The sequence below is a fragment of the Amblyraja radiata genome, chromosome 4 (genome assembly GCF_010909765.2).
Source record: "Amblyraja radiata isolate CabotCenter1 chromosome 4, sAmbRad1.1.pri, whole genome shotgun sequence".
Taxonomy (NCBI): domain Eukaryota; kingdom Metazoa; phylum Chordata; class Chondrichthyes; order Rajiformes; family Rajidae; genus Amblyraja; species Amblyraja radiata.
In genome coordinates this window covers 70,477,430-70,501,326 of record NC_045959.1, presented here as the reverse complement: position 1 = coordinate 70,501,326, position 23,897 = coordinate 70,477,430, and the positions used below count along the sequence as shown (strand labels likewise).

Below are 23,897 nucleotides of genomic sequence, written 5' to 3'. Positions count from 1 at the left end.
CACAACACATCGTCTAACTCCCAACCCCCTTCACCTTCACACCCAACTTTGGTTTCAACTCCATTGCAGAGCCAATAGATTGTATTCTTGCCTTCCAAATTGCATTTAACACTGGCTCAGTGCTTGTGGTACATCAATTAAGTACAAATGAAACCAAGTCCTCAAAGTAACAATGGCCCCTCACTGAGGATAGCAGGCAGGCAAACAGGATCAGACTAGTCACCCAAAACATAAATGTACACCACCTCTGATATTTCTTTATCTTGCTCTTTCTTGATATCTCAGCTTGTATCAAGATTTGCATTGCCTTTCTTTAAAATTATAATTCCTATTACTTAATCATTATGTTCAATATTGTGCACCCAGTGAGTTATGTTCTGTCTTAATCAGTGTTTCTCCATGAGGTATGTTGATACAATATTGACGAATGACTATATTCTATGACAATTCTTTTTTAAATTAATCACCAGTAGACAACGTTCAAAGAGCAGGTTCAAACAAAGTTAATTAAGGGAGGTAGAAGGGAAATAGATCTCCCTTTGAACATGTTGAAGCCGTACCAGTAGGAAAAACTTCAGCAATTCTAAGATATAAAGAACCGTCTTAGAATTGCTGGGTAATAGTACAAAATCTCTTTCATCTCTTGGTTTGTTCGAAAAAGTTATGAACTAACCAAAGACTAATTTTGCAGGGAAAATCCTAACTTCATGAGACTCACCATAATCAAATGTAAAATCCTCAGATAAATGTCGTGCAGGCCCTTTGGTCCAACTTGCCGACGTCTTACTTACGTCTTACTTATGTGAAGGGGGGGGATGGGGGGTGGGTGAAGGGGGAAACTTTAATTCTTAGTCCCCTACCTGGTCGGAGAGGCGGGGAGCGGGCAATGCCTTACCGGGTCGCCGTGCAGTAAGCTCCGGAGCGCTGTAGCGGCCGACTCCCAACATCGCGGAGCTGGGGCTGCGGGCGTCCGGCCGCGGGCGGCGCCGGTTGTAGCTCCGACCCCGGCAACTCTACCCCTGGCTGCGCGGCGCTCCAAATCCAGCGCGGCTCATGGCCGGACGCCAGCAGCCCCAGCTCCGCGATGTTGTGTGTCGGCGGCCACAGCGCTCCGGGGCTTACTGCACGGCGACCCGGTAAGGCATTGCCCGCTCCCCGCTGGTATCCCAGCGCTGCAACGCCGCCGACTCCCAACATCGCGGAGCTGGGGCTGCGGGCGTCCGGCCGCGGGCGGCGCTGGATTTGGAGCCGAAATCCGAAATCCGAGAGGTGTCTGGTCCCAAGGCTTTCGGATAAAAGGTCGAAGCAGTCTGAAGAAGGGTTTCGGCCCGAAACGTCGCCTATTTCCTTCGCTCCATAGATGCTGCTGCACCCGCTGAGTTTCTCCAGCAATTTTGTGTACTTTCGGATAAAAGGATGTGCACCTGTATTGCATTCAAGTGTAAGTTAAAAGACTCGCTACAGTATGCACCATATTGCACAATTTTAAGCTGAAAAATGCAAAAGCTCCATACCAATGGATGGGGAACACCTTCCCCCCACACCCTTGCCCCCCCCCCCCCCCCCCCCCTCCGGTCGTTACGCTCCCTCGGGCTTGGTCTCTCGCAATTTCTCACTCCCAACTCTCACCCAATGTTGGCAGCCCTGCTATTACTCATGTGGGTGTGTGTTCAGAAATGTTCTAAAAAGTGCACACTTACACGTGTTTTGCATTAAGAATAAAAACAATGACTGCATGCAGCCAGCTAAAAGGAATAATATGTAAAGATGAACATATAAATATGTGAATTGGGAGCAGGAGGAGGCCACACAGTCCCATGAGTTTGCTCTGTCAGTTGATGTTCATGACTAATCTGATTGTAACCTAATTCCCTGTTCCCTTCCACCCACATTGAACTTTCACCCAGTGACCCGCTCATCTTATCACAAAGCAAACACCTCTGATTTACAAAAATATTCAAAGTCTCTACTTCCAGAGTGCAAAGAGGGAGATCAAGATCCACAACCCTCTGAGAGAAAAAGAAACGTAATTTCTGTGCAAATCCTTATTTTAAAAACATTGACTCTGGGTCCAAATTTCCCCACGAGGGGTAACATCTTCTCCACAACCATCTTGCCAAACCAAATGTTTTAATTAAGTCTCTTCTCACTTTTCTCAGTTCTCAATTTAAACTAATGCAAGCCCAGCCTATTCGATATTACCTCATATGACCATTTGCTCACTCCAGGTGTTAGTTTATTAAAACTGTCTCTGTGCTCAAAGGTAGACACAAAAAGCTGGAATAACTCAGTCTACATCAGGCAACATCTCTGGAGAGAAGGAATGGGTGATGTTTTGGGTCGAGACCCTTCTTCAGAGTCTCTACGCTTATTTATTTTAGCCAAGAATCCCCCTCCCCCCCCTCCCCATCCCCTCTCAGACTGATACTTTTTCCCATCTCCAAAATTCTCCTAATTTCTTTCTATAGTTCCAGATCTATTCATTGCCAGCAGTTGATGTGACAATCGATCATATTGAGTTTTCCATTTCCTGCACTTATTCTAATTTACCTGCTTTTGAAGTTGGAGTGCTGAATTCAGTCAATCCCGAAATTATCATCAGACCTGCCAATAGCTATGGTACTGGTGTAGTCTGGTAATCCAACTTCTATCTTACAAAGGCCAAATCTCAGCCTTTGGTTCCATCTTTATATCTCCCTCTGGACCATCTCCACCATCAAAAATCAGGTCTTTCGACCTAAAACATTTCCTATCCATGCTCTCCAGAGATACTGTGTGACCCATTGAGTTACTCCTGCACATTGCGTCCTTTTGGTAAGGACTAGACTATAATATTTTGGCGCAAATAGAAAAACCGCGCAAACTGGAAGAGCACAAGATCAGAGTTTTAATTATGTATAGGTAGATTTAGAACTACTACAATTCATGTACCACCACAACAGATCAACAACAGATACAATTTTGCTGGCATTCCACTGGTCAGAGCATGGTGAATCTATGGAATTCGTTGCCACAGATGGCTGTGGAGGCCAAGTCAGTATATATATTTAAGGCAGAGATAGATAGATTCTTGAATAGTACAGGTGTCAGAGGTTATGGGGAGAAGGCAGGAGAATGGGGTTAGGATGGAGAGATAGATCAGCCATAATTGATCAGCCAGAGTAGACGATGGGCTGAATACCTTATGACCTCTTTACTGAACCACTTGGACAAAAGGAACATATACATCAGCTGTGCTGTTGTTCATCGACTAAAGTTTGGCATTCAACCCATGATGTACTTAGTGCAGAATGTAAATCAGATCACTGTTAGTATAAAATGAATCACTATGTGGCCCTTGTGGCTAAAGGGATCAGGGGGTATGGAGAGAAGGCAGGTACAGGATACTGAGTTGGATGATCAGCCATGATCATATTGAATGGCGGTGCAGGCTCGAAGGGCCGAATGGCCTACTCCTGCACCTATTTTCTATGTCTATGTTTCTATGCTAAAATTGCCATGATGCTCAAACTTGTATCACCGATGGATGTCGTTTCTGGATTTAGATTAAAAATAGTTAGCAAATAATGTGTTAAGTTGAATAAAATGCATCAGATGAACATTGCATAAAACATAATCAGCTGCCTTCGAAACTGAAGCTTATGAGCAAAGAGGTTCAATCACAACAATTGCGAATGGGAGACTGGCAGATGTTTATTTCTTCACAAAGACACCATTCACAGAGAGCTGGCAAATTGGTTAATGTAGAAACCGAATGCAAAGAGAAAAGCTTTGCAAAAATTGTTTTAAATTTAATCTTTACAGAAATATTTAAATTACTTTTAATAGCCTTTTCATGTGTGGTCTTGCAATTTACGAGAGGCCAGGAATGCAACATCTAAATTTAAAGGGGAAATGAATGAGTTTGACATGCAGCAATAATTTGGCATTTACTGTGTGGATGACTGTGGAATTACCTGATATGTGGGTATTTAGCAGACCTGTCAATAATATTTAACTATGGTAATGAAGAAATAAATGCATGCATCAAGTTCAGTATGGCTGCAAAATAAATAGAAGCCACACACCGAAAACTATTCAGAAAATGGACAGACTGTCTTGGGTTGGGACCCTTCTTTGGACTGAACGTGGTTTTTCCACTTCCCGCCACTTATGTTGTCTGAACCATTAAATTCCTCCATCAATTTGATGTTTGCTCAAGGTTCCAACATCTACAGTTCTACAGTTACCTAAAAATATTGTGCTTATAGCGTGGCTCCAATTCAATAATACCACAAGCCAATCATCCCAGGGTCAGAATACTGCTGTAGATTTATTCGGGGGTAAAGTAAAAGTCCAATATCCTCAGCTGCTTCATGAAAGGCCTTCCTTCCTTCCTTTATAAGTGTGGATCTCTGTTGATGGTCATGCAATGTTCAATTCCATTCAAGCTCCTGAGCAAATGAAACAGTCGATTGTTACATGCAGCAATATCTAGATAGAGCTTTGAACAGTACAGCACAGGAACAAACCCTTTGGCCCACAATGTCTGTGTTGAACATAATGCCATGTTAATCTCTTCTGCCTGCATTGGATCTTTATTGCTATATTCCCTACATATTCATGTGCCTACCCAAAACCCTCTTAAATGCCCCTTTGATATCTGCACCCCCCACCACCAATGACAGCATGTTCTAGGCCCCCAGCAGACTGTAAAAAAAAACTTGCTCCATACACCTCCTTTAAACTTTCACCTTCTGATTTTAAAACTATTGCGCTCAAGCATTTGACATTTTCACCCGTGAAAAAAGATTCTGACTGTCTATCCTATCTATATCTCTCAAAATGTTATATATTTCCATCAAGTCTTCCCTCAGCCTTCGATGCTTCAGAGCCAACAATCCAAGTTTGTCCAATCTTTCCTTGTAGCTAGACTCAAGGAATTCAGATAGTAGTTTACAGAAAAAGGCACAAAATGCCTGACTAACTTAGCGAGTCAGTTCGCATCTCTGAAGGACACGGTAGGGTGATATTTCAGGTCAGGTCCTTCTTGAAACTGTTAGATGGGTAACCTTCTTCAAACTCTGTATAGGTGACCTTTTTGGTTGGGATCCTTCTTCAGATTGAAGAGTCTGAAGAAGTCTAGCCGATCGGAGCTGCCTGGTCTGGCCGATCGCAGGCCACCTGGGTCGCCCGCCCGCATTCCGGGGCGGGCCCGGAAAGTGGGAGGTCGACCCAGGCAGCCTATGATCAGCTAGATCAGGCATAGGCAGGAGTCGTGCGGCCCGATCGCGGCGGCGGGGCCCAAAGGCACGTTACTGGCGGGAGGCGATCGGCCGACCGCGGCGGCGGGGCTCAAGGCGGCATCCGGGTGCAGCGCAGAGTTGGCGGCTGCATCCATAACGGTCATTACTGTAGAGCTGGGCTGCCGACATCAGGTCACCACGGTAGATGGTCGGCTGCGTGCGTCGGGAAATCCAAAATATCTGTTTTGGAATGTCGGGGTCACTAATGTAGAGGCACCAAACGTGGTGAACAAATGGGTTACTTTATTCAGGCATTATAGGTTTGTTATACATGAACGTTGGTCCTCTAACATAAAGTTGTTGTTGCTGTTGTGAGGCTGTTGCCTCGTGGGCTCGAGCTGAGCCCCTGCTGAGGTGGAAGGACACTTACCCCTAGAGAGAAGAGAGCTGGTCAGCTCGAAGTAAGAGAGCGAGAGAGGGTTGTCCCAGGGTTTGCTATATATCCCAGGACACACCCCTGTATCCCGTGACAACTCCTCCTTGCCATTGCCCAATCACGTGACCGACTGATGAGCGTGCGTGTAGCTAGTGGCCCACTCCTGCACCTATATTTATATACACGTCCTCCAGAGATGCTGCCTGACATACACCAGCATTTTGTGTCTTTTAAATTTCCTCACAGCTAATATCCTCTAATCCAGGCTGCATTATGGTAAACCTCTCCTGCATCTTCTACAAAGCCTCCACATAGAGAGTCTATGTTTCTTTGCCTCTCTATCCCTACTGCAAACGGGGACCAAAACTGCACAAAATACACATAATGCAGCCGAACTAAAGTTTTCTAAAGCTGCAACATAACATCTAGACACTTAAAGTCAATGCCTAATTAAGGCAAACAAATGCATACGCACGCGCGCGCGCACACACACCACACACACACCACACACACACCACCCCCCCCCCCCCCCCCCCCCACCAACACCCTTCTTTACCATTCTCTCTATTTGGGGGAGCTCTGGTCATCCCAAGTAGGATGTGCTGGCTCTGAAGAAGGTCCAGAGGATGATCCCAGGAATGAGTAGGTTAGCCTATGATTACCGTTTGTCGGCACTGGGCCTATACTCCCTGGAGTTTAGAAGAATGAGCGGGGACCTCATTGAAACATACAGAATAGTGAAAGGCTTGGATAGAATGGATGTGGAGAGGATGTTGCCACTAGTGGGATAGTCTAGGACTAGATGTCGTAGATTAAGAATTAAAGGCCGTTTGTTTAGGAAGGAGATGAGGGGAAATTTATTTAGTCAGAGGGTGGTGAATTTGTGAAATTCTTTGCCACAGAAGTCAGAGGGTATTTTTAAGGCAGAGATAAATAGATAGGTTCTTGATTAATAAGGGTGTCAGAGGTTATGGGGAGAAGGCAGGAGAATGGGGTTAGGAGGGAGAGATAGATCAGCCATGATTGAATAGCAGAGTAGACTTGATGGGCTGAATGTCGTAATTCTACTCCTATTCCTTATGACCTCATGATCTAAGGTTCTCTTATTCAGCCATCCTTCCTCCTTACTGGAACATGCTGGTCCTGAAACCTGTCGTTCAGTGAAACTAAATTTCAGGTTTGAAGCTTGAATTGCGTATGCAAGCATATTTTATGATTTGTTTTTAGGAGGATACATTTGCAACCCAGTTGTGCTAATACCTAGCCATTATTCCACACTGGAAGAACTCCTGGGCTCCCCTAAATGTGCCATCAATTATGTGATGAATGCTTGGTCAGATGGCAGTTTAGGTGATATAACGCAGGTCTTACCATGGCTGCTTAAACTGTGATGATAACATTGGGATTGAATGCAGCAATATATTTTACAGCCACAATCTGAGCTGGCCAGGCATATGATGTTGATTACCAGCCCACATCCGGAGACTGACACTTCTCCCCTCTACCTTTATGATGAAGTGAACCATTCTCTGGCAGAGCTCCATACTGAGATTTTCTAAAGATCTGCATTCTCTATGAATTCTTTTGGGGGAGACTATCAATGTTGGTATATTATCCTTAAATGCTTTCCTACTGTTCCTTTCTCAATAACGCAATGTGCCTCCTTTCAAACAAGGAATGAGTGAATATCTACTGAGAATTGCGTTATGTGTTACCAATCCTCCGGCTGTGATGGGAGTAAAATTATCCTTCACAGCTTCAAAGACAAGTTCCAATCCTGTCCCGATGCAATTATGAAAAGAAACACGCCCCTAAATATTAAACAATATTTAAACAATATACTCAAGAGTCACTCTGCATTTTCCTCAGGCTGCAAACCGCTAAGTGAATCAACAAGATTCATCTTTGATTTAAGTGTTTAGTTTAGTTTATTATTGTCACATGTACCAAGGTACAGTGAAAAGCTCTTTTGTGACATGCTATCCAGTCAGCAAAAAGACAATACAATACAATACAATACAATACAATACCTTTTATTTGTCATTTGAACCTCACATGAGGTTCAAACGAAATTTGGTTTCTGCAGCCATACAAAAAAAGAACCAAGACACACACCAACACAATTCAATTCACATAAACATCCATCACAGTGAGTTCTCCTCACTGTGATGGAAGGCAAAGACTTGTCTCTCCCCTGCTATCCATTCCTCTCCCGGTCGAGGTCAAAGCCCCCGGCGGGCGCTAGCAAGTCCGCGGCCACTCAAAGCCACGCCGGGCGATATAGGGCCCTGCCCCGGGTCTTGATGTTGGAGCCCCCGGCGGGCACTAGCAAGTCCGCGGCAATTTACAGCCGCGCCGGGCGTTGTAAGGCCCCCCTCCAGGTCACTCTCAACCCCGCAATTTGGGCGGGAGAAGTCGCCGTTGCCGGTGCCCCGCAAAGCAGTCTCCCACCGGGGACCCGCGAGCTCCCGGTGTCACCATCCACCTGAGTCAGGTCGCAGCAGCGCAGCTCTCCATGCTCCGAAGCTGGCTAGCTCCACGGAGGTAGGTCCACAGCTCCACAGCTCCACAGCTCCACAGCTCCACGGAGGTAGGTCTGCAGCTCCCCAGCTCCACAGGCTCCGTGACTTCAGCCCCCAGGTCGCTCCGGTTCGAGGCCGCTCCACGGCGCTAGGCCCCAACGGCAACGGAGACCCGACAGGGAAAAGGTCGGGTCTCCATGCAGGGAAGAGATTTAAAAGTTTCCCCCACCCACCCCCCACCCCCCACACATACACATTTAAAAACCCACTACAAACTAAACCCTCAACAGGACAAAAAAATAAAAAATACACAGACAGACTGCAGAGGCCGCTGCGACGGCGGTCGCGCCGCCCACTTGATGCATGATTACAATCAAGTCGTCCATAGTGTACAGATACAGGATTAAGAGAATTACGTTTGCTGCAAGATGAAGTCCAGTAAAGTCTGATTGAAGATAGTCTTAGGGTATCGAATAAGGTAGATGGAAGGTCAGGACCGCTCTCTAGCTGGTTATAGGATGGTTCACTTGCCTGATAACAACTGGGAAGAAACTATTCCTGAATCTGTAGGGTTTTTTTTTTTCTGTTATCCATAGTGAGTCTGATGTACATCAGTGTTTTGCCCAAATGCTAAATTGGTGACACAAAATAAAATGTGACCTTGAATTACAATTGTGACCTTGAACTTTAAAAGATCATTGTCGTGGTTTCTCCCCTATATGTAAAGACCTGTTCCACCCCGATTATTCCTCCTTCACCCTGCTCCCGGTGAAAACATACAGAAGCATGAAAGTGTGCACCACGAGGGACAGCTGTTGTTTGCCTCTGAATGTTGTTTCATAAGCTAGGGTACTCCCTGGTTCACCTCTACCCCATTCAGTAGACCTTGTCTACGGAACTGATGAGCTACACTGCTGAGAACTATTCTGCACTATGTATCTTTACCTTTGCTTTATCGACTGTATTCTATCTATTTGGCTATTTGACTTCATATATAGTATCTATATATGGTATTGTATATTATATATTATATATCATAATATACAATATATCATATATTTATATATAGTATTACCTGAACTGATTGGATAGTATACAAAACAAAGCTTTTCCCTACCTCGGTACTCTTGACAATAATAAACTTAAACCTAAACCTGAACCAAAACCTAAGCAACTGTCCAGTTACCCACATGCTGTAAAACCATCAGCTCCATTAATAAAAACCTCTCTGCATGGTAGTCAAGGGCTGCTGTGGAGATGAGAGACAATCGTGGTGAAGCTGAGACGAGGGAGTTTTTACAAAGGAGGAGGGGGATTTAATGGTGAACAAGTCTCAAGACGAAGGCCCCCTGACCAAAATGGAGGTCGATGATGCAGAAGGCTCCAAGCCATGACTGGCATTGGCAGCATCAGGGTGCAGAAACTGAAGCCAGCAGCCTTCACTGAAGCCATCATTGTGACATTGAGACCTTACTTTAAAAGATCATTGTTGTGGTTTCTCCCCTACATACAGGGCTGAAACTCAGCTCATAATCAAACACTTGTCCCACCCCAATGAAGGGGCGATTGATTTGATGCCTGGTACTACTGTACATTAAGATGCCTGTGGTGTGGAAAGGGGAATTTATAAAATATAAAATTGATGTTCTAGCAATCGTGCATAATTGAGTGCATTGTACTCCTTTTTGTATTGCAAGTGAATAATGAAGATAATAGCACTAGATTCAATTTCCGTCAGTATGCAAGAAACGACTGCCAAGCATATCAATGGCATCCGCATGTGTGGGAAACACAACAGAAAAATGACATAGGTTTTAGGGTGAATCACAAAAAAAGGAAGTGCCTAAAACATTTTTTCCAATGGGTAAGACTTCAATGGAAAACACTTCAAAATGTGTTAAATATCCTTTTTGCATAGAAAAAACAGCCATAAACTGATCAGATTTCTGGGCATTCACCCTTTATTTACATCTTACTTTCTCCTCTCATTTGAGCTCTAATATTTAACAAACAACTCAATGACTTCACAACGGCACATGATAGGGCTGCTACCTTTTCCGGTTTCACATAATGTTTCATTTAAATCCAAATACACAGTGTGGCTACGGTGTTTCAATAATTGCCAGTAAATGTTTCCACATGTGAGAAATAGAGCAACTAGGATAAAGTGAGATTGACAAACAATACCAAACAGTAAAACTATGATTGCAGGAATAGAGTAATTAATCTTAACTGTTCCTCAGTGCATGGCTAGGCTTCCCTGAGCAACATTTAATGGGGGGTTTTTCACTGTTAAAAAGGACAGACTAACCTCAGACAACTCTCTGCAAATATTAGACACAAAAACTGGAGCAGCTCAGCGGGACAGGCAGCATCTCTGGAGAGAAAGAATGGGGTGACATTTCAAGTTGAGACCCTTCTCTCCAGACCCTTCTGCCTGCCCCGCTGAGTTACTCCAGCTTTTTGTGTCCATCTTCGGTTTAAACCAGCATCTGCAGTTCCTTCCCACACATTTCCCTGCAAATATTACTAGGTGTGGTCAAATTGTTTTATTTCAAATCTTCAGGCTTGTTTTTAAGATCCATTGGAAGACCTCATCAAACTATTCTTCTTCTGGACGTGATGCCATGCGTATGTTTCAGTTTAGAAATGTGTTGGCAGAGGGAAGTACTTCACTGGAGTTGGCTTTTTGCATGATGACTTGCCGTTCCTTTCTTGTCTTCACTCACTTCATGTTGTTTTATAAAGTGCTCTTGTGCATGAGGAGGATCATGTGTTGTGTATTAAAGAAGGGAAAGTGCTAAATGTTCTGGGCAGATGAACGATACATTGAATGACATAGCAAATGGCCTTTGAAGACACTGATGGAAATCCCTTGAAAAACAACCAGGGAGGTTTTCGATCTCAACTTGTTGAGCGCATGAGATCATTATTCCGGGCTGCGTTTCAGATTTGAATATCTCCATTTGGTATTTCCTCTTGGCCTAATCAAGCGGCCACTTTAGCTGCAGGAGGCACTAATCTTCCTGGCATTCCAAAATGGGGCACTTGACAATTGGCGTCACATTAACCTGGTAAATATAGGGTAGGCAGATGGACAACTTCAAAATCTACTTGCTTCTTGAAAATCTACTTGCTTGCTTGAAAATTTACAAATGATCACTCAGCCCATGCCTGCTCGTTTTAACTGTCACCACCAATCGATCTATTCACTATACAGTTTTTTGTTGATAGAAAGGAATGGGGCAATGCAACCGATCTTGTTCTTTCATTCATTTTATAAACATATGTGTGAGGATGAAATAATTTGTGCCGCATTACATTTCCTCTGATTGCTTGGCTGGATATGTTGGCAAAAGTTGGAAAGGTTAGGTCTTGTTTATTTCTCCAATAGATGGCAGTGAAGCAGAAATTTTGTTAGTGAAACTGAGTTGAGGTTTAGTGTAACTTAGAGATACAGCATGGAAACAGGCCCTTCAGCCCACCGAGCCCGCGTCGACCAGAAATCCCCGCGCCAACCAGAAATCCCTGTGGGAGGAAACCAAAGATCTCGGAGAAAACCCACATAGGTCACAGGGAGAATGTACAAACGATACACAAACAGCACATAGTCAGGATCGAACCTGGATCCCTGGCACTATAAGCCATGTAATGGGCCTGTCCCACTTAGGCGATTTTTCAGGCGACTGCCAGCGACTGTCAGAGTGGAACACACACACATGTCGCTTCCTTCACCAGTCCGTTTACACAAAGAGTGGTGAATCTGTGGAATTCTCTGCCACAGAAGGCAGTTGAGGCCAGTTCATTCGCTATATTTAAGAGGGAGTTAGATGTGGCCCTTGTGGCTAAAGGGATCAGGGGGTATGGAGAGAAGGCAGGGATGGGATATTGAGTTGGATGATCAGCCATGATCATATCGAATGGCGGTGCAGGCTTGAAGGGCCGAATGGCCTACTCCTGCACCTATTTTCTATGTTTCTATGTTATGCAGGCGGGGGACAGGGCAAACAGAGGGAGCGCTGTCTGAGTAAAATTCACACGGTGCATGCAGACACAACCTGCGATGAACAGGAAGGTTGGCGCTGTAATTAAGACGGCTAAAGCACAGTGTACGGTAATAGGCCTTTTTCACGGGGCGACTTGACGCAAGAGTTAACCAGAGTTTAACATCGTGGGAACCTCGTGCGATAACAGTTCGGCATTCGTGGACCGCCGTGGACCACCCTGGCGCTAACGGCAGGTAATCGTGTAACTTGGTGACTCGGGAGAAAATTCAAGCAAGCTTGAGTTTCTCCAAGAGTGACTTGTACACTTGTGGTTGAGCATTGCAACTTTATATGAACGTAGTGGCCAGTGCGATATCCGTGCGATATCCGTAATAACTCTTGCGGTTACCGTGGGAACTCCTGCGAACGGTAAACCCGGAAGCTGGACAGAGGGGACAGAAGGTGAGTAAAAAAGGTGTTCTCAATATCCTTTATCTGGCGAAAACATTGGAACTAGTCGTTCGGTGCGAGTTGATTAAAAAGTGTTTGGAAATTTCAAACTTGAAATCAAATGTCTCTCAAACCTGCTGATTGTATCTGATTCCACTTTTCGTAGCAAGTTCCACTTTTCGACACAAAATGCTTGAATAACTCAGGCAGGAAGCATCTCTGGAGAACATGGATAGGTGACGTTTCGGTTCCAGCTGGGAAAGAGGAGGCAGGATCAAGCGTGGCAGGTGTCGGAAGGAACTGCAGATGCTGCTTTAAATCGAAGATACACAAAATGCTGGAGTAACTCAGCGAGTTACTCCAGCATTTTGATCTCTGGATGGAAGGAATGGGTTTCCCAAACTCACCCATTCCTTAAACCCATTCTTTCTCTCCAGAGATGCTGCCTGTTCCTCTGAGTTACTCCAGCATTCTGTGTCTATCTCAGGTAATAGATGGACATGGGCGAGGGGGCAGATGGTTTGAACAAAGACCCTAGATTAAAGCATAGTCTGTAAGATAGGATTGTGAAGCATGGGGAAGGAATGTTTGGGGGGGGGGGGGGTGAGAGGGGTGAGGGGAGGGGTGAGGGGAGGGCTGAAAGAGGTGCGAGTCTAGATGGGCCACAGTGGGGTGGGGTGGGGTGGGGTGGGGTGCGGGCGAGGGTGCAGGAGTAGACCATTTGGCCCTCCGAGCCAGCAGCACCATTCACTATGATCATGGCTGATCACCCAAAACCTGTACCCCGTCCTGCCTTCTCCCCATCTCCCCTGATTCCGTTAGCCCTGAGAACGAAATCTAACTCTCCCTGATAGGAGTAGAATTAGGCCATTCGGCCTATCAAGCCTACGCCATTCAATCATGGCTGATCTATCTCTCCCTCATACCCCATTCTCCTGCCTTCTCCCCATAACCTGTGACACCCGCACTAATCTCTGGGTTAGGCAGCAACTCCACTATTGTGCCGCAGTGCCGTTCCAAAATTCCCTGTCTGCGTGTGTTTTAATATCCCAGCCCAGCTTTAAACCTGGGAATGGGAAGGGTGATTTTACAGAAAATAGAACAATACAGGAGGGGACCAGTAAATGGTCAATTAGGGGAGGGCACCAGTAAATGGTGAATTTGGGGAACGAACCAGTAAATGGGGAATTAGAGGAGCGCACCAGTAAATGAGGAATTAGGGGAGCGCACCAGTAAATGGTGAATTGGGGGAGTAAATGGGGAATTAGGACAGCAGCAGTGATAGTCATTGATTGTGTTATGTTATGCACGGATATTACACTGGTGTGAACTTGTATAATACGCTGTGCAGCAAAACTGGACCATGAGTTTAAGATCAAAGATTTGCGTGTAAATTGATATGACTGATAGACACAAAATGGACCCTTCTTCAGACTCTCTCCAGAGATGCTGCCTGTCCCGCTGAGGTACTCCAGCTTTTTGTGTCAATCTTCGACAGATTGGGTTTGCTGTAAATGTCTATATGTTAATATGTGTGTCTTTTCCTCTTGGGCATTACTTTGTTTCTGTTGGTGGCTCCACATTTTATGATAGCCTGAAGTGTGATAAAGCTTTTACCTCAGCAGTTTGATTGTCAGTGCTTGTTTACCTCATTGTTAAATAAATATATTTTTTACTATCAGCTTGATGTCTGCAATTCTTCATTAACACATCACTACAAGATGAATGTCTCTAATGTTATAATCCCTCTCATGCTGAAACACAAAATAGTTGAAGGGAGGTGATATAATCACATTTTCATTAAGTTTCATTTTTGAGTGTTCAGGTCCATCAATTGTTGAGCTATTTAAACGTTTGAAAGTTTCACCTCTCGGTAGAAAATAAAATAAGCCAATCAGCACGGTAAATGTGAGACAAAGTTTTTATTCCTATTTGACAATATAAAAAGACGACTTCTTGCACATATTGAGAGAAGGTGCATCACACCAAACATTTGTCTATAAAAGGGCCTCGCAAACACGAAAATCAACAAATGAGGCACGCTAGATTATTTTAAACACATTATATTCATTAACCTCCGCAACAAGCCTAAACTCAGGCATTAAAAGGGACAATGCAATGTGCTAAATGGCAGGTTTTGCGGACGAACATCTTATAGGAAGCACTTTTCAGAGGACAACACTAGAAAGTCAGCTTATTTGCTATGCATTTCTGCTAACATGCAGTAGTGTTCCTGTGGTCGGCTACCCATCAATATAGCTGTCCTGCCACGGCACACTCCCCAATTGTGAATTGTAGTAAGCGCAGAGATGGTCTCTTTGCTCTTTCACACCCAGTGAGACTTCCTCTTAATTCTCTTTTTAATTAATCTCTCCCTTCTGCCTTCACGCAAGCGTCCTCGATGCACATAGTGGGCTGCTGCATACAGCGCGTCAATGAAAAAACCCACCATCCTGTACTCGAAACTACTTAGTATAGGCATGTCTCCAAATGAGCCAATTCAACCAAGGGAGGATATTTATAGTGTGTGAAAAAAAAAGTGACATCATTTGTGCCACGTGTAGTTCACAATGTTCATTCAAGATTTAACGGGAAAGCTCGGGAGACGGACAAGTCACTCTCACAAATAACGGAAATGCCGAGTACCGTGGGAACTCTTTATCTACACCCCGTTATATCGTGTGATATCGTGCTAGACCACAACCACTTCACTCTGGTTACATCTTGCGTCAAGTCGCCCCGTGAAAAAGCACTTTAAGTCCTTTAAAAGAAGGGGGGAGAAGGAGTGGAGACAACCTTTAGCCAGAAATACACGGCTGTGAAGCCTGGCAGACATTTAACATTACCAGTCAGTTATCCTTAGTTCTGCAAAACTACTGCTTACATTTTATTTCCCAATGAGCCAATGAAATTCACCAGTCAGCACTGGCTACAACCTAAGAGAACCTTCAACCTCCTGGCAACCCACTAGGACCTCCTGGCGACCCACCTACGGCACGTGAATTCTTACTACTCTTCATGGCGGCTTCATTTTGGTCGCCACTAATTTTTCAATATGTTGAAAAATTTGCTGCGACCATAATGAGGCCGCAGCTAGTTCCCAGAATACGGGAACCCCTCTCGACCATGAAGGCGACTACCCGGCAACCACCCGCGAACATGTGCCGCCTGTATAGTCTCCTGCAGTCGCCTAAAAAGTCGCCTAAGTGGGACAGGCCCATAAGGCAGCAACTCTACCGCTGCGCCTTCGAGCCACCCTATTAACTAAAAATAAGTGGAAGTTTCATTACTTATTTACAGCATTAGACACAGTTGTGAGACCTATAGGTCATGAATCTTGGTCTTAATTTGCAACGTGGAGGAGAATATCCAGTGCAAAATATTTCAAAGTTTTCCCAAAATTTGCTAGACTTCTGCCTCCTGTTTCATCTAACAGACAGAAAACTAATTACTCTTGGAAATGAACACCCCAGGTTAGACTGGCTAAGAGTATGTTATTGCCAAGCAGCAAACATTCTATATGTGACTATGAAATGGACAAGTAGGTTTCCGATACTAAATATTTAATTTACTTGCTGATGACCTGCCAACTTGTAAAATGGTACACTCAAGGAACAAATACTTGTGGTTTTGTTCACTGTACAGCTAAAATAGTTATGTTACAATTCAAAGATTGTGTTATTGATTTTACTTTTAGGATACAAAACTATTCTTGTCAGCAGATTCCTGGAGCAATTAAAAATGTAGCAAACGAGAAAACATATTAAAGATATAGCCAAGGTCTCAAGAATCATGAATTTACTTGCAATTCCACATAGATCTACTGTTGTTTATTCTTGTAGTTGCTGGCAGCATTAAGCCTCCTGCATGAATACAAATGTCCCAACTCTGCTGGAGAGTTCCATCATCAATGCCGTGGCTGCTCCTGGAGCACACAAAAAGGGTGGTGGCAGAAGATTACAAAGCTACAAGGAAAAGAGTTAAGGGATGTTAGGAGTTAAGGGGCTGTCCCATTGTACGAGCTAATTCAAGTTTTCTCCCAAGTTTCTCCGATTCGAACTCGGAGAATTACGGTAATAGCCGCTCGTAGGTACTCGGGGCTCTCGTGGACATGTTTTCAACATGTTGAAAAATCTTCACGAGTCTTCACGAGCTTACCGCGTTTCCCGAGTACCTGCTGTTAGCGTTACAAGCCGCTAAGAGACGTCCCGAGATCCAACGTAGCCGCTACGTACATTCTACGTGCTTACCACGAGTTTGATTATTTTTTTTAACTCGGGTTAGCTCTTGAATTACCTCGTACAGTGGAACAGGCCCTTTAGACGTTAGGGTGGCACAACGGTACAGTTGCTGTCTTGCAGCACCAGATACCCGGGTTCAGTCCTGATTATGGGTGCTGGCCATATGAAGTTTGTACGTTCTCCCTGTGAACTGCATGGGTTTTCTCTGGGTGCTCCGGTTTTCTCCGGTAAGCTCCAGTTTCCTCCCACACTCCAAAAACGTACAGGTTTGTAGGTTAATTGGTTTCTGTAGATTGTAAAATGTCCCTAGGCTGTAAGATAGTGCTAATGTACGGACTGATCACTGGTCAACGTGAACTCGTTGGGCCGAAGGGCCAGTGTCCACGATGTCTCTAAAGTCGAAAAGAGTTAGGGGCCTGTCCCACTACGAGGTAATTCAAGAGCTCTCCTGAGTTTAAAAAAAATCAAACTCGTGGTAAGTACGTAGCGGGTACGTCGGAGCTCGTGGATGTCTCGTAGCAGCTCGTAATGCTAATGGCAGGTACTCGGGAAACGCGGTAACTCGTGAAGTTTTTTCAGCACTGTGAAAAATGTCCACGAGAGCCCCGAGTACCTACTATTACCGAAATTCTCCTTGTTTGAATCAGGGGAAACGCGGGAGAACTCTTGAATTACCTCGTACAATGGGTCAGGCCCTTTAACTTGAAACTCAAATTTCACTGTACATTAATTGGTACATGTAACAATAAACTGACCTTGAAACCTTGAAATGATTTGTATAATTTTAATTTGTTTTGAATATTTTCAGACTTTTTTCCATAGTTCTCAACTTAAATTTCGTGTTTCTAAATATTCCAGAAATTCAGTAGCACTGGCATTAAAAAAAAAGGGGAAATGCCAGAAATTTCAGCTAGGTCAGGCAGCATTTGTGGAAGGAGGTACGTGGTTGATGGTTGAAGTCTGGGACCTTTCGTCTTAACAGGGAAGGAGAGAAAATAAGTTAGTTTTGTGGCGAAGAGATGGACAAGACAAAGGGAATACGTTAGGTCGGATGAGAGGTGGGTTGCTGAGGAAGTAAGTTGTAGTGGTTATCCAGCTGATGCATTAATAGAGTAATAAAAGAGTGAGAAAATGAACTGTTCTGAGATGGAACGTGGAGCAGTACAGCACCGGAATAAACCTTTCAGACCACAATGTTTATGTCAAACATGATGCTGACTTTAACTGCTCTTCTGCCTGTACATGATCAATATCCCCCTATTCCCTGTACTTCCATGTGCCTATGTAAAAGCCTCAAATACCACTATTGAATCTGTCCCCGCCACCACCCCTGACAATGTATTCGAGGCCCCCACTGTTCTGTGTTAAAGAAAACCATGAAAGCAATTAGACAGTCAGAACACAAACAACGGAATGTAAAATTTGCAAATGCAAGGGCTCTTGGACATGTCCAGCAGTATTAATGCAGGAAAGGGGAAAAAAAGAGCCAGTAACATAAATGGATGACTTGCAGCAGAAATGGTCAGCCTTGATACAGACAGAGAATGTATGTTTGCTGAAGTGGTACAATTTGATATAAAGTCCGGAAGGCTGCAGTATATCCAGGTGGAAGATAAAGTGCTATTCCACAAGCGTACATTGGATCTCATTACAACAGTGCAAGAGGCTACAGACAGATATGTCAGGATAGGAGCGAGATGGAGAATTAAATTAGCTAAAAGAAACTCCAAATAAGCTCTGACCTACATAGACTTGGGTACATTGGTTTTGTCTTTTGCACTATTATTGTTTGTTTGTTTTTATGCATAAGTATGTGTGTGTGTGTGTGTGTGTGTGTGTGTGTGTGTGTATATATGTGTATATATATAACTTTGATTTATTTCTTCAATGTAGAAGATATCACACTCTGAACACTTAATGTAGTACAATAGCAAAGATGGTTGTGAAAGATTGCAGCAGGATCTGGATCAATTGGCCAGGTGGGTGGAGGAATGATTGATGGGATTTAACACAGAAAAGTGTGAGGTGTTGCATTTTGGGATGTCGAACAAGGGCAGGACCCACACAGTAAATGGCAGGCCTCTGAGTAGTGTTGTAGAGCAGATGGATCCAGGAGTGCAGGTGCATGGTTCCTTGAAGGTCGAGTCGCAGGTAGATAAGGTGTTCAAAAAGGCTTTTGGCACTGGCCTTCATCAGTCAGAGTATTGAGTATAGAAGTTGGGAGGTCATGTTGCAGTTGTGTAAGATGTTGGTGAGACCGCATTTAGAATATTGTGTTCAGTTCGGTGCACCATGTTATAGGAAATATATTGTCAAGCTTGAAAGGGTTCAGAAAAGATTTACAAGGATGATGCCAGGACTAGAGGGTGTGAGCTATAGGGAGAGCTTGAGTAGGCTGAAGCGCAGGCGGTTGAGGGGAGATCTTATAGAGGTATACAAAATCATGAGAGGCTTAGATCAGGTAGATGCACAGAGTCTTTTGTCCAGAGTTGGGGAATCAAGGACCAGAGGACATAGGTTCAAGGTGAAGGGGAAAGGATTTAATAAGAGGGGTAACTTTTTCACACAAAGGGTGGTGGGTGTATGGAACAAGCTGCCAGAGGAGGTAGTTGAGGCTGGGACTATCCCATCATTTAAGAAACAGTTAGACAGGTACATGGATAGGACAGGTTTGTAGGGATATGGACCAAGCGCAGGCAGGTGGGACCAGTGTAGCTGGGACATTGTTGGCGGTGTGGGCGAGTTGGATCAAAGGGCCTGTTTCCACTGTATCTCACTATGACTCTAATAGGTTGGTAAATGTGCAAGTGGATAATTTGGAAACTCTGTTTGGCTACCTGAGTGGGGGGAGGAGAAGAGATAAAAGAACATTCTTGCAATTCTTATGCTTGAATGGGGAAAGTGCCCTTGTACCCTGGGACCACACTTCCCACCACCATAAAATAATTTGTTAGATAGCAACACTCCCCTGTATCTGAAGGAATGCTGGATGCTTCTGTACGAACAGGCTGCTGAGGTCGCAGCTCGATGCCATTTGCTGCGAAACATTGGCATCGATCATTCTGTGCTGAAATTGCCACATGACATCTTACACAAGGAAATCCAAAAGCACCATTCTGTGCTACTTATAAAAGAAGATTGTTCCTTTACAAATAGCACTAGGTCGCAAACAATACAGTTTTAAAGCCGTAAAAAATACAGCAAAGCGATACCAGCAACATCTGCCTTTTGATATTAACTGCCACGTCTTATATGTCTTCATTTTTGCTGGATAACTGATATACTGTAGTTTGCCCCCTGTCTGGCAACTATCAGAGATAATTGGCCACAATTTGCTGTCAAAGTTACAATGAAGAGAATGGTGCTTATTATTCTTTATGGGAAAACAAAAACACAATAACTTCAGACAAGGGGAAAATGTATTGTTTAAATCAGATATTGAAAAGTTGCTGTCTAAATTGTTTATAGTTGCCATTTTATTATCTGCCTTATTGTTAAATTGCATGAAGTTGCAGCATTTGCACAGTGGATAAAGTCTGAGGAAGGGTCTCGACCCAAAATGTCATCCATTCCTTCTCTCTAGAGATGCTGCCTGTTTTTCCTGAGTTACTCCAACTTTTTATGACTATCTTGTGGATAGTTAAGGCTGCAACCGAGAAATTATGTTTGACCTTGAGTTTAAATAATGTATTAACAACAAGTGTTTTAACTACAACAAATCAATCCATCTGCATTTCCTTCAAATGTTGCTTGCCATTTAAACTTAAAAAATGTAAATTGTACTCCTTACCCTGATTAAATTGTGGGCAAATGGTCAGACTTTTCTGTGGAGTAACCATTTGAATGGACTATCTTTATCTCAAGGTCTATTGATTGTTGCAAAAGAAAGTGTAAAATTAAGTAAGTGACATAGCATTCACTGAACCATTTTATACTTGGGACATTTATGTATCTGTCATTACTATTTGCAAAAATAATTAGAATGATCATAGCCACATTTCTATTACAATCAATGACAATTATTATTTTCCAGCATTTCCCATCACACCACTTAAAACTAAATTTATTTGAATTAATTGAGATCCTTTAATTCTGTGATTATTAAAATACTATTTATTTATTGAATCATGAATATGATTTTTCTTGATTAAATTTGTCATGGGCGCATGAGTACCGGATATCAGTGTTGATAAAATATAGGTGATACTCATTATTATGGGTACTCATCTGCCATCCCAATGATGAACAAGCCTTTCTTAAACCATTAATTGGCGTGTAGATCTGCCAGATGCTTATTACTATTATTACGCTATACTTAGTTGGGATATTTATGCATCTGTCATCATCATTTGCAAAAATAATTAGAATCATCATCGCCACATTTCCACTACAATCAATGACAATTATTATCTGTCAGAATAAAGAGGATGTCTACACATTTATTTCTTAACCCTTTACTTAAGTTTGTATACCTCTGCCCTTTTCCTATTTGTGCACTTCTAGTAGTTGGAGACATTGTAGATAAACAGTTGAAATGAAGCATAGCAATGCAATAAATTAATGAAAAGGGAGGAAAACAACATAAACTTATTTGGTTATAGTTTTTTTTTAAATCATGCAAAACTGGTTCTTACCAGAATTTGGATAAAAACCAAAAGGCTCTGCAGCCATTGTGCAGAAGTAGATGAGCGGAAAATACCACACAAAAATAGTCCTCTAGCCTGCCCAGAGTGCATCCAATGTGCCCGAGAACTCAGGACATAGAAACATAGAAAATAGATGCAGGAGCAAGCCATTCGGCCCTTTGAGCCAGCACTACCATTCCATATGATCATGGCTGATCATCCATAATCAGTATTTAAGAAGGAACTGCAGATGCTGGAAAATCGAAGGTACACAAAAAAAGCTGGAGAAACTCAGCGGGTGCAGCAGCATCTATGGAGTGAAGGAAGAAGCCAACGTCTGAAGAAGGGTTTCGGCCCGAAACGTTGCCTTTTTCCTTCGCTCCATAGATGCTGCTGCACTCGCTGAGTTTCTCCAGCTTTTTTGTGTACCATCCATAATCAGTACCCTGTCCCTGCTTTCTCCCCATATCCCTTGATTCCGTTAGCCCTAAGAGCTATATCTAACTCTCTCTTAAATATATCCACTGCATCTTCTGTGGCGGCGAATTCCACAGATTCACAACTCTGGCTGAAAAAGTTTTTCCTCATCTCGGTCCTAAATGGTCTACTCCTTGTTCATAAACTGTGACCCCTGGTTCTGGACTCACCCAACATGGGGAAAAATTTTCCTGGACATGATCAACCAGTTACGAAGAGGAAAATGCCATCCAGTGGAGCCAGAAAAATTGTGTCGAATAATTAAATTCCATGTAGCCGTATTCATTCCTTGTTATTTTTCAGCCTATGTATATGTTTAAATTACTCAGTAACAATGTACATCCAGCATGATTGGTGATAATTCCAAAGTGTAAAAAGTCTGAGAGCAAAGACTTGCTGTATGAAAGAAAGGATTGCACTAACTCACATGTACTTTGAAGGAGTGTATACTTATCACCAGTAAAAAGAAGAGAACTATTAAATCTAACACAAATACATCTTTTATAACCGAGTGCTGGTCCTTAACAAGAATGAGTTTGAAACCACGATAGATCACAACTGCATAGAAATGGACTTTAAAACCCACATAAAACAATGCAAAAAACAGCTTGTCATGAATCTGAAATGTTAAGGATTAGCTGAAGACTAATAAAAATCACTTTGTCCATGGATAGCTGCTTTTTTGAAGTTGAATTAATCTCTTGCAGTAGTTTGAACAGATTGTTTCAATTGAGCCAAAGCAAGAAAGTTTGGCTCATCAGTATGAGACAATTGTTTCTACTTTATGCTATCAAAAAGGATCACAGTGTACTTCAGACGTTTTCTCTTAATAGTGCCAACATGATGGATAGAAACCTGAATAAAAATAGCTCATAAATGTTAAAAGGTATTCTTCATAGCGGGAGAAAACATAAATATTTCTGTTCTTGGAATAAACTGACAACTATCTGTGTATAATGTACTCTTGACAACCACTTATTTCCTTGTTGGACAAATCTATTTTAATACTAAGAACAAGATTACCTACCATGAACAATAAGTTCTTAAATCTTCCACAAAACTGCAAGGATTCACAAATTATTGATTCCACTTCAGTGGCTAGTCTGTCAGCACACAAACAATATTCATCCATCAATCTTTGCACAAACAAGAGACTGCAGGTGCTGGAAACCGGGGCAAAAATCAAGCTTAGGCAATAAACATTGGAATAACTCAGGCAGCATCTCTGAAGAAAATGGAAAGGTGAAGTTTTGGGTCTGAAGAAGCGTCCCGACCTGAAACGACACCTAACCATTTACTCAAGAGATGCTGCCTGACCCGCTGAGTTATTCCAGCATTTTGTATCTATCTTTGGTGTAAACCAGTATCTGCAGTCATTTTTATTGCAAAAAACCAAGCTGTTACAGGAACTCAGTGGGGCGCATGGTATCTGTGGAGGCAAAGGGATTGTTGATGTTTTGGGTTGAGATCCTATATTAATTTTTGCTACAGATTTCAGGATCTGTAGTCACTTGTGACCTGATCAATTGTTGCATCTTCATTCAACAAGTATTTAAAAATAAATCCATTATTAATCAACAAGCATTTACAACCCTCTCTCAGATGGCACTGACATTATGTATGTCATCTGGTTTATCTTTGTCACCCTACTCAGATGCTGCCTGACCAGCATTTTCTAGTTCAGCGCCCACAGGCTATTCTTTGCTGTCGACCTCTTCCTCTGAGTGATTGTATCTTGGATGCTGCTTTAACAAATAAGACGCAAGATGGTAAATTAGTTGGGGGCAATGAGTGTGTAGTGCTCTAAAGCTACAGTAGATCTTTTTGTTCATCAAAAAGTCCAGCACCTTTATAAAAAATAAATAGATGATGTTATATGTATCATCTGGATCCTCTCAATCTCATGCCATAGACAATATCTTGACGAATATTGAT

General features: G+C 43.1%; 1 protein-coding gene across 1 annotated transcript in view; it reads left to right on the top strand.

Moving 5' to 3' along the window:
* Window positions 1–23,897, top strand: part of pxdnl (peroxidasin like) — a 498,663-nt gene that overhangs the window by 345,331 nt on the left and 129,435 nt on the right. The gene's annotated exons all lie outside the window — the stretch shown is intronic.